Here is an 11355-nt window from a genome sequence, read left to right on the forward strand (position 1 = left end):
TTTACCTGCACATCACAAACAACAATTGAGATGCGTAAGTATTATCATAAATACTTAGTGAGGCCGTCCTCCCATCTACTGGGTTATACACACAAGCATATGAGACTCCCAAGTCAACAAACAACAATAACACAATCAATACATCAAACCAGGAAAATAAGACTCGGCAGGTACTAGTGTCGACCGATGCTCAATCGGTGTCGACCGATGCTACAGAAATTGGTGCCGACCGATGCTGGAATGGTGCCGATCGATGCTACTCAAGACGGTGCCGATCGATGCTCCACAAAAGTGGTATCGATCGATGCCTCTTCTGCGGACACGATCTGCGCGAAACTCAGCGACGAACTCCGGTTCCAATCAACACAGAATCGACTACAAACACGTCTAACCATCTCGGAATGCACTAGAAATCACAAATACAATGTACCCAAGCAAGCAAATACCACAAATAACAAGGAATCACACAAAACAAAGGAGATCTCATGCTTAGATCAACCATGGTCAAGCACTCACCTCAAGAACAAGAAGATTGAATTGAGAAACGTGGAAAACAACACCCCCAGAAGCTCCCCCTTCGTTTCCAGCAACAGCTAACACTTCTACTGCCTCAGATCTCTCCAAAATCTCCAAGAACAAGCCCAGAAAATCTCAAGAACGTTTTTCTCTCTTTTCTCTCTTTCTTTTCCACTCAACACCGACCAAAGAGACTTTCTGAAACCCTTCATTCGTCTCAGACACTTAAAACACGAATTAGGGATTTCCTTGAACCAAACCGAACCAATCAGTAATTAAATCAAACCTGACCAAACCGGAAAAACATGGTGTCGATCGATGCCACCAAGGGTGTCGATCGACACCCACACCAAATTTACAAAAATTGGTTCGCGGATGTTACAATTCTCCCCCACCAATAAGGATTCGTCCTCGAATCCCGCAACACCGTCCATCCGTCAAGGACCTCCATGCCACCGTCAACACGGCCCGCACGTCCTCCGACCAGACTGAACACCGTCAGCGAAGGTTTCCCGTGCAACTGTTGCAACAGCCCGCACACCTCCGACTGAACCACGAGGTCTCCCTCTAGTCAACATACTCACATCAAAGATACTATTTGCTCACAACTCAGTGCTTCCCCCGTCCGTTGTCGCAACCAACGAATCATGCCAGCTCGCTATCAGGCCAACCGCCTTAAGCTACGGCATCCAGGAAGTTACTCACACACACACTCCCCTCGCTCTCAGGTCGCAACCTTCGAGTCATACCGGCTCACTGCCAGGCCACAGCCTACAGCTACGGTATCCAGGGAGTCTCACACGCCCACTCCCCCCGCTCTCGGGTCGCAACCCTCGAGACATACCGGCTCACTGCCGAGCCACGGCTCACAGCTACGGTATCCAGGGAGTCTCAAATATCCCGCTCTTAGGTCGTCACCCTAAAGCGCGCTCTCGAATCGTCATCCGAAGCAGCCATACCACTCCCACTCTCTGGCCACAAAGTCCATCGAGCTATCGGTATCACATGAGTTGGGCCCACACAATCTTGAGCAAACAAGTCTGATGTCAACGAGTATCTCCCGACTAGATCTACCTCAACACTTTCCATTTCTAGAAACTTCTACTTTTTGAAACTTTCCTCTTTTAGTATTGCGCCTTCACGAAAACTCATAACCCGAACACACCATGACCACCACCCGGTCACCCTGGAACACCCTACCCTCAAGGTATTTCCATACACTTTTCAAAAATAGAAAAGCTCTGACTCCTATAACACTTTCCATTTATAATGACATTCTATTTATGGAAACTTTCCATTTGTAGCAACCTTCTATTTATGAAAACTTTCCATTTATAGAATTCCCGAGCTATTTCCTTTCCACTGGTTTCACAATCCCAAAACCAAAGAACTCCAACTTTTATTAGAACCTCAAATGCAATAATCGTTTACAACTCCAAATGAAAATACATCATGAACGAAAGAAAACAAAAGCTAAAACTAAGCGCCGGAATAGACACCCGGTCCTCCCTTCGGCTGCGCCGCAACATCCATCATCTGCCTCCTCTTAGGACAGAAAGGCCTGATATGCCCTTCCTCCCCGCAATGGTAACACACTCGACGGTACTCCTGCGCACCTCTCCTGGGCCCGCTTGCCGACACGTGATCCATGCTCCCGCGCCCAAAACCTCCCTGGCCACCTTGAATTGCCACTGTCGTCTCTTCCCGCCTCCTCTTATGCCTTTGCTCCGACTGCCTATCCTTGCTTGGAATGCCCTGCTCCAATGTCTTCTCTGTCTGAGCCGCTGAACTGACCACCACCAACTGTGACCTCAAGTCATCCTCTATCCCAGTTGCAACCTCAACCAGCTCCGCTCTCATAGCATAGCTCCTCACTCTGCAAAGAGTCCTCAAATCATCCCGCAGAGCCAACAAAAACCTCCGCACCTGAGCCGACTCTGGCTCCCATGCCCGGCCTGCATACCCCACAAGCCGACTGAACTCTGCATCCAGCTCCCGCACTGTACGGTCCCCCTGAGTCAACCCCAAGAATCGTGCTTTCATACGATCAAGAGCCTCCTGAGGAAAATACTTGGAGTTAAACTCCCCCACAAAATCTCCCCAAGACATACCCCGCTGCACCCTTCGTGCTGTCACCGACCTCCACCACACACGAGCATCTCCTGACAAGTAAAACACTGCCAGATCCACCCTGTACCGGTTGGGACACCTAAGCGAAAGGAAAATATCCTCCATCCGCTCTCTCCACTCATCCGCTACACTCGGATCGGTACTTCCTGAGAAATACCCTGCTCCCACATGCCGCAGCTGCTCCATCATCCGCACATACTGAGCATCCACTACCTCGGCCCCCGGCTGCACACCTGCCTGCAAACCCGCCACAGGCTGCACCGCTGGACCCTGCTCACCACCCACGGGCGGTACTACTGGATCCTGCCCACCAACCACTGGCGGCACTACTGGATCCTGCCCACCAACCACTGGCGGCACAACTGCTGGAAGTCGCTGCAAAACCTGAGCTAGCAAGTCCATCAAGACATCCTCCCTGCCTGGAGCACCTCCCGCTGCAACCCCCACACCCGGGGCAACACCGTGACCGACACCGGGCCCATCCGCCCTCCCGTCACCCAAACCAGCCTGGTCTCCAGACACACTAGGATGAACCTGTGACTCCGCCACCTCCTCACTGGCCATGCTCTGGGTCACACTCACACTGGCCTCAGGAACCTGACCTCGTCCCCGACCCCGACCACGACCACGCCCACGACCACGACCGCGACCAACAGCATCCTCACCCCTAATCATCTGTATCATCCATGAACAGAAGGCTAAGCAAACAATAGTTCCAATACACAAAAACACATCTTACCGTGGAATCACAAAACAGGCTCGAAGAGGATGTTCTAGGACTTCATGCCACACTCAATTGACCGACTCACACAATCAATCATAGCATGGAATCCTAAACATCAACAGCAAAAACACAGTGAACACTAGACCTAGAACCGTAAGGGCTCTGATACCAAAATGAAACAACCCTTCCCGTTTTTTTTTTATACCTTAATTTACTAGTGGTCCCATACCCACTAACATCCTAACAACAATCAATAACCGCGGATAACCAAATAAAACAATTCCATTAATCCAATAAAATTCCAACATAAATAATCCAATAACCAATAACACCATAATCCAAACAAGGAAATAACCAAAAGCTAACATCCTACAATGTTCCAATGACTTAATCTAGCAACCTAACAACAGCTAGACCACAATCAATCAAGCCTCTAGAACATCCCTTCATCATCGCCTTGATTCCACGATCACACTATGCCTTTACCTGCACATCACAAACAACAATTGAGATGCGTAAGTATTATCATAAATACTTAGTGAGGCCGTCCTCCCATCTACTGGGTTATACACACAAGCATATGAGACTCCCAAGTCAATAAACAACAATAACACAATCAATACATCAAACCAGGAAAATAAGACTCGGCAGGTAACCGATGCTCAATCGGTGTCGACCGATGCTACAAAAATTGGTGCCGACCGATGCTGGAATGATGCCGATCGATGCTACTCAAGACGGTGCCGATCGATGCTCCACAAAAGTGGTATCGATCGATGCCTCTTCTACAGACACGATCTGCGCGAAACTCAGCGATGAACTCCGGTTCCAATCAACACAGAATCGACTCCAAACACGTCTAACCATCTCGGAATGCACTAGAAATCACAAATACAATGTACCCAAGCAAGCAAACACCACAAATAACAAGGAATCACACAAAACAAAGGAGATCTCATGCTTAGATCAACCATGGTCAAGCACTCACCTCAAGAACAGGAAGATTGAATTGAGAAACGTGGAAAACAACACCCCCAGAAGCTCCCCCTTCGTTTCTAGCAACAGCTAACACTTCTACTGCCTCAGATCTCTCCAAAATCTCCAAGAACAAGCCCAGAAAATCTCAAGAACGTTTTTCTCTCTTTTCTCTCTTTCTTTTCCACTCAACGGCGACGAAAGAGACTTTCTGAAACCCTTCATTCGTCTCAGACACTTAAAACACGAATTAGGGATTTCCTTGAACCAAACCGAACCAATCAGCAATTAAATCAAACCCGACCAAACCGGAAAAACATGGTGTCGATCGATGCCACCAAGGGTGTCGATCGACACCCACACCAAATTTACAAAAATTGGTTCACGGATGTTACAGAGATTATCGCAAGATCCTTTTCGTCTGGAATGGCAACTTTGAGTTGTGTAAAGAACCTACGCCAAGACTCATCATTTTCAGTGTCAACAACAGCGAAAGCTAATGGGAAAATTTGAAAGTTACCATCCTGAGCTAGGGCTGTTAGAAGTGTCCCTTTGTAACTACCATGGAGAAACGTTCCGTCGACAACAACAACTTTGCGCATGAAAGCAAACCCAGCAATACTCGCACCAAAAGCAATAAAAACATATTTAAATCTATCTTCATCACCTACTTGAAGACGCGTGACTGTACCCGGATTTTCCCTTTTTAACTTGTATATGTAAGAAGGCAACTCGCTAAAACTTTCCTCAGGAGTTACCTGATCGATCTGCCTTGCATTCAGCAGCGTTCGATATGCCTTCCAATAACCCATCTGTCAACACCAACAAATTAATAAATCAGCCATAATATATAAATAACTCAGTCGATACATTCGAATAAGTCAGCCTTAAATAATCAATAAATGAGCCGTAAAATGTAAATAACTCAGACTATACATACATATAACTCATCCATTGTTATCAATAAGTAACTCAGCCTATACATACCTATAACTCAGCTATTTTTATCAATAAGTCAGTCGAAACATAGTAATTACCTTTAGACTAAATTGCTTATTGAAAATGACTCTGACACTTTTAGGTTTAACATCCGGACCAAGATCACCAAGATAGACCCGGTAAAGACCTGCCAGTACATCAGCTGTTGATTGGCGGCATCTAGTAGAATGTTCCGTCACAGAACATGTGTGTTCCGAATCGTATACACGAACATGAAAATCCGGTTCATCCCCTTGTACAAATGCACGAACTCTCCAAAGACATCCTTTAACCCAACACCTAAAAACCACTTGTTTCGGATTTGAGACTGGTGCATTAAAATCAAATCCATCCCTAACCGAAATAAGTTTCACGTGATTCCTGAACTGCTTTTTGCTACTGTATCGTTGTCCTACAGCAATTTTTAGCGTTGACACCTCCAACCTAATAGCCTCCGGATTCATCTTCGATCCGGCAAAGTTATCATCTCTATGAGCTTTCTTCTAAGGAGGTGGAGTAGGTGGGTCTTCCACTTTACTCTGAGGCTCGCCCAATACAGAAAACTTCTCGTCATCAGATGACTCACCATCGGAGTCGTCGAAAACATCAAATCGGGTTGAAAATTCATCGTCTTCTTCTTTGTCAGATGCTACTTCGACAGCTTCTTCTTCGTTTTCTTTGTCAACGATCTTACCATAATCAAAACAAGTGCCTTCAAATCCCCCACCGCACACTTCGTATGTAGATGCTGCTTTCGAGTCTTTGCTTCGCCGAATCATACTTCCTCTAGCTCCACTAGTTTCCGTAGACTCTTTCGCCGAAAACTCTACACAGAGACGTAGCTGATCGGTTTTCCATAGCCCCAAAAAACGTTGCAACTGTCGATCATTGGAGACAAAAACTGGTGGAGTATCATGCGCCATATGTTTCATTGCCTTGTTCGAGAACATGTAGCTCAGCTTTAGCTCATGTCTAAACGAGTCCAATCCGTACTCTTCAAGAACAAGCTTAACAAGCTTGTCGTGTGTTGTGCCTCCATCTATCTGCACAACTATACACCCTCTATCGTCGGAGTTAAATACATATCTCTGTGTCTTTATCCACTTACCGGACACAACTAGTACCGGCACTGGATCCATGAAAGATAATGAAGAACAAGGTGGAGAAGAAGTAGAAGAACAAGGTGTGAAGAAGAAAGTGAAGAAGAAGTAGAAGAACAAGGTGAATAAGAAGGTAAATAGTTCACTTATTAACCAGTTGAAGAACCAGAGTCGAACGACGTTTCATATTTCCAGAGAAAAAAGATGATGACATGGAATGCTGACATAGATGCTGCGTCCGACGTAGCAAGTCAGCCATCAAACAATACCATAACTCAGCCTAACTAAAACTCAGCCACAACATGAAAAACATTACAGTAATTAAAAAGCAAAAAAAATTGCTGCCAAACTCAGCCGCTTCATTAACTGAAAATATGTAACTCAGCCGTACCGTTTGATAAGTCAGCCGTAACTGAAAAACATTCTAGTAATTAATCTTTTGCTAATAAGTCAGCCGTCAAACGGCTGACTTGTCGATAAGTCAGCCTATGACGGCTGAGTTATAGTTTTTTTACCATAACTCAGCCGTAACAACATCTCATAAGTCAGCCGTTTTTCATAACTCAGCCAGTCGGAAAATGGTAACTCAGCCGTGTCGTTGTAATAACTCAACCAAAATTTTGACAACTCAGCCGTGTCGTTGTAATATCTCAGCCAGAAGTTTGACAACTCAACCATCAGGTGATAACTTAGCCGTCACTAAAGCTGAGTTATGCGCATAACTCAGCCAAATTTAATAAGTCAGCCGTAACGCTTGGCTGACTTATGAGCATAACTCAGCCAGATTTTAATAAGTCAGCCGTCCACTCTTACTCAAATGTTTTTCCGATAACTCAGCCGCAACATACCTATAACTCAGCCGCAACGTATTTTGTATCGCGTTACGGCTGAGTTATGGTTACACGTCAGCGATTTCTGACGTGGCGTCTGACGTGGCAGTGGCATTTTTGTAATTACGTTTTTTCTGGTAACATAAAACAGGGGCACGCTAGGTATTTTGAAAATACCCGAAACATTCTAGTAATAAAAAAGTTTTTTGTAGATTCTGGTAATATTACCTAAAATGAGTAACATTTGAGTAATTCACAGCAACCATATTTAATTTTATTTGAGTAAGATAAAATCGATTATAACAACTTGATTGTTTCACAGCAACCGTATTTTAGAAGTTTTACAGTCTTGACTTTTTGGTTTCAAATGTTTTTGAAAAGTTTCAAATCTGAAAGACTAAAAGATATTGAAAATAAAAGTCAGAAAACTCAAAACTCTAAATATTGATGCTCAAAAAAGATTTTGTGAATGAATGAAACAAAATACTTCGACACGTTTTATACAGAGATTAGATTAGCTCAATGTAACATTAAAATCGATAATCAATGTTTCCGAAAATATCTCAAAATATATAACCAAATTAAATATATTTACTTATATAAAATTTTGAATTTATAACCGGTTTTGTAAGTAGCTAAGATAACTACATATTTTGGTGAGTAGCTAAAATTTCGTATTTGTGATAATTTAAATCTTTCAAACTAAATCAAGAAAAAATATGAAACATGTAAAGTTTTGTATCACATTAATTTACTAAATAAAAACGATTTTGCTAACTTACTGAAATTGTGGTCGTATTTAACTTGCTAATTAACAACCACTTAAGGTTGATTAGATATTTTATTTGATATCATTTGATAAGGTAACATTCGAGATATCAACTTAATGATTCATTTTTAATTGGAGTTTAAATATGGATAGTTTTCTATATTGAATTATATGTTTTTAAGATTTGTGATTAATGCTCTATAATATTATTAGCTATGGAAGTTACTAATTATCACCGATACTGATTTGTTTTTACTTCCCTAAAATATAAATATTTTTGTTTGATTTTTATTGTATATATAATTGTGGTCGATTCTGTTTGGATCCATGACTTTTTATTCTTGATCCGCTTTGTAAAACACGATCCGAATTAACAAAACCCGGGTCACAAACGGATCTGCGTGTTTTCACTTTTAAAATTACTTTATTGTCCTTCTTTTATTGTATGCTTTGAAATATATGCAAGGTCATTTTATTTCATATATTCCCAAATTTCATTTTACCTTGTAAATAATGCTTCCCTTTTAATAGTATAGATATATATATATATATATATATATATATATATATTATATGTGATGACCTCATATTAAACATAACTTTAAAAAATATTATTTGACAATTTTGGGGCATAGATTAATTTAGCAAACAAATAAAATAGACGTTTAAACAATACTTAAAACTCTAAAGGGGGATGGGGGGAGTGTATTCAACTTGACATTTTAAATGATTTTTATAAAATTTACAAATCCTATGTTATTCAATCATGAATTTTAAAAAGTCATTGACAAAAAGAAAATTAAAAAGTTCATTAAATCAACTGTTATTGAACTGATGATTTTAAAATCTACTTTAAAATCCACTGTTATTCAAAACAGTTTGTGGATTTGGATTTTAATAAATTTTAGGGATTATGGAGGATCTATATATACATTTTCAGAAACATTTATGAAAAAATTCTGAAGTTTTAACTTATTTACAGAGAATGCCACTGGGTTTTAGAGAGAAAAAAAAATCGGATCGGGTAAAAAAAACACGCGGACCTTTTACGGGTCGTGTAAACCTAATAATTTTTTTTCTTCTTCTGCCGTCATCGTTGTTGAAACCATTTGCCGAGATTTTGTTCTTCTTTGTGCTTCCTTTCTCGAGATTTACTTCTCTCATCATGAGAGCGTACCATTGTCGCAAAAAAAATCTTCTAGGAGAGGGTCATCAAAGGTATTTAGAGAAAAGACTAAGGAGAGAACTGGATATATCTTCAAAGAGAGAATTAATTTAGTCGATGAATTGGGGGAGAAAGGTGAAGACGAGATATGCGATTCAGAATCAGAAGAGGAAATTAGGGATTTGGACACGAACGAAGCTGGAAAGAAGCGACCAGTTCTTGAGACAAGTGGTGAGGGGAAAAAGAAAAAGAGAGATAAGAAGAGGAACATGAAGAGTGATGATTTAAACAATTTTTTTTTGGTTCCATGAACAAGACAAAGAAGGTAACTCTCTTTTTCTTAGTAGAATTTATATTGAGGTAACTTTGCAATGTACGTCTTGGGTTTAATTGGTGACACTGTTTTTTTTTCGTCCCTAGGAATTAGGCAATAAGAGAATAATTTGATCAACTTCGTGCATAAAACCAGAGACTATTGCGAAGTATGATACTCTCCAAACATTTTTCCGTGTTCTTGCAACTTTTTGCAAGGAACTAACAATTGTCTTTGGCTTGGTGTTGTTGTTATGTGTTGCTCTTTTTAGGATAAAAAGTAGAGATGTTGTCTTTCGTTATGTTTACCAGTACAAGGATAATCCTAATGCTCTTGGTAGAGCCGACGGGAGCAGACTCTGTGTATTGACGACATACGACATTGTCCTGGTAAGTTAAAGTTTTGTTTTGAAACGTTTACGATTATTAGGTGTAGGCGTTTTATTATTTAGTTTCAAAATTTAGTTTTGTTTCATACTCAATCAATCACTTTGGTTAATTTCGTTTCGTATTTGCTCTGTGATTTGCTAACAATTTGTGTTTCCTCTATATATGCTGCCTCGGTTTGCAACAGGATCTTCTTTTATCCCGGATTGCATATACATTAGCAAGAGACGCCGACTTGCAACAGTGAGTTATTCTTTCTACTTTTTGACCTCTCAAATTAGTTTGTTGTATAAAAATTGATCTCAGTATACATTAACCAAAAAATCAAATTAGTTAGTTTCTATTGCTATAGCAAGTATGTGATTAGGTATAAAACCAAAAAATCTGTTATTTGGTTGGGAGGAATTGATGTTATTAGATAAAACAAAAGTTTTAGTAAATATCTTAAAAAAATTGGATAATCTTTGATGATGTAATGTAAATTATTATCTTGAAAATATTGGTGAGAGAAGCCAACCTTGATTAGCTTGATCTTTGAAGATATTAGGCCAGATTTTTAAAATAAGTTGATATGATATGCTATAGAAATGTTTTGATAATGGTGCTTGTGTGATTGTTTCCATTTTCATCGTGTCCTTACTCTCATATTCATCTCTACTTATTTCATATTATCAACCCAACTTTTACAATCGCAGGTTATTAGATAGATATAGGTTACTATTCCATCTGATGGACTCAGCAACGGGTTACGCTCGATCCTCCGTTAAAGACGTTCAGTATTACAGGACTTGGAGGACAACACCGGAACAAGCATGACTCCGTTGTGCATCTTAAACATCTCCCCAGCGGAATCGTAGCTCAGGCCGTCGAGGATCGTTCGCAGCATAAGACTCGTGCTTCTGCTCTGAATTAATTGGAGTTTTCTTTTTCTTGCTAATTAAGTATAGGGAGTCATTCAAGAAGAGAGCAAAAAAAATTACGTTATGCTCGATGGAATAATGCAGAGCCTAATAGAAGATAGGGTTACCTCTATGAATGGCATACATGACTATACAATGTGAAAATTTCCAGTTCCATGTGTCCTGACACAAGAAGCTGTTTTACCTATATTAAGTTTTCATGTTATTCGTTACTTTACTACGAAATAATTTAACCACATGTCTTTAACAAAAAAAACTTAACCACATGTATCAATAATAGACTCAAGTATATACAACTCATAGAGACACATAGTGCTACAAGTACTTGAAAAGTACCTTTACTGCTTAGCAAAAGCGATTTTAACCTATCATATCATTTTGTGTTTGTTCATTTTTTTTATATTTACTTTTCAGTTCATCTTAGCAAAATGAGAGGAAAGAAAACTTTTAAATAATATAATGAATATTTACTCTAATAAAAATATTAAAATAACACAGAACGAAATTATATGGTAGAAATAGGTTGGTTCTATATTAATATAAATTTAA

At 40.4% G+C, this 11355-nt stretch overlaps 1 long non-coding RNA gene across 2 annotated transcripts; it reads left to right on the forward strand.

Moving 5' to 3' along the window:
- Positions 1-9025: 9025 nt before the first annotated feature.
- On the forward strand, positions 9026-11018 carry LOC104724732 (uncharacterized). Of its 2 annotated transcripts, XR_757760.3 has the most exons (5): positions 9026-9512; positions 9608-9669; positions 9772-9889; positions 10074-10129; positions 10582-11018. It is a non-coding gene; the product is annotated as an uncharacterized LOC104724732 (long non-coding RNA). The 2 variants fall into 2 exon arrangements; XR_015580393.1 differs by lacking the exon at positions 9608-9669 and having other exon boundaries at positions 9040-9512.
- The last annotated feature ends 337 nt before the right edge of the window (positions 11019-11355 follow it).

This window comes from Camelina sativa, chromosome 2, assembly GCF_030686135.1.
Source record: "Camelina sativa cultivar CO46 ecotype springtype chromosome 2, ASM3068613v1".
NCBI lineage: Eukaryota > Viridiplantae > Streptophyta > Magnoliopsida > Brassicales > Brassicaceae > Camelina > Camelina sativa.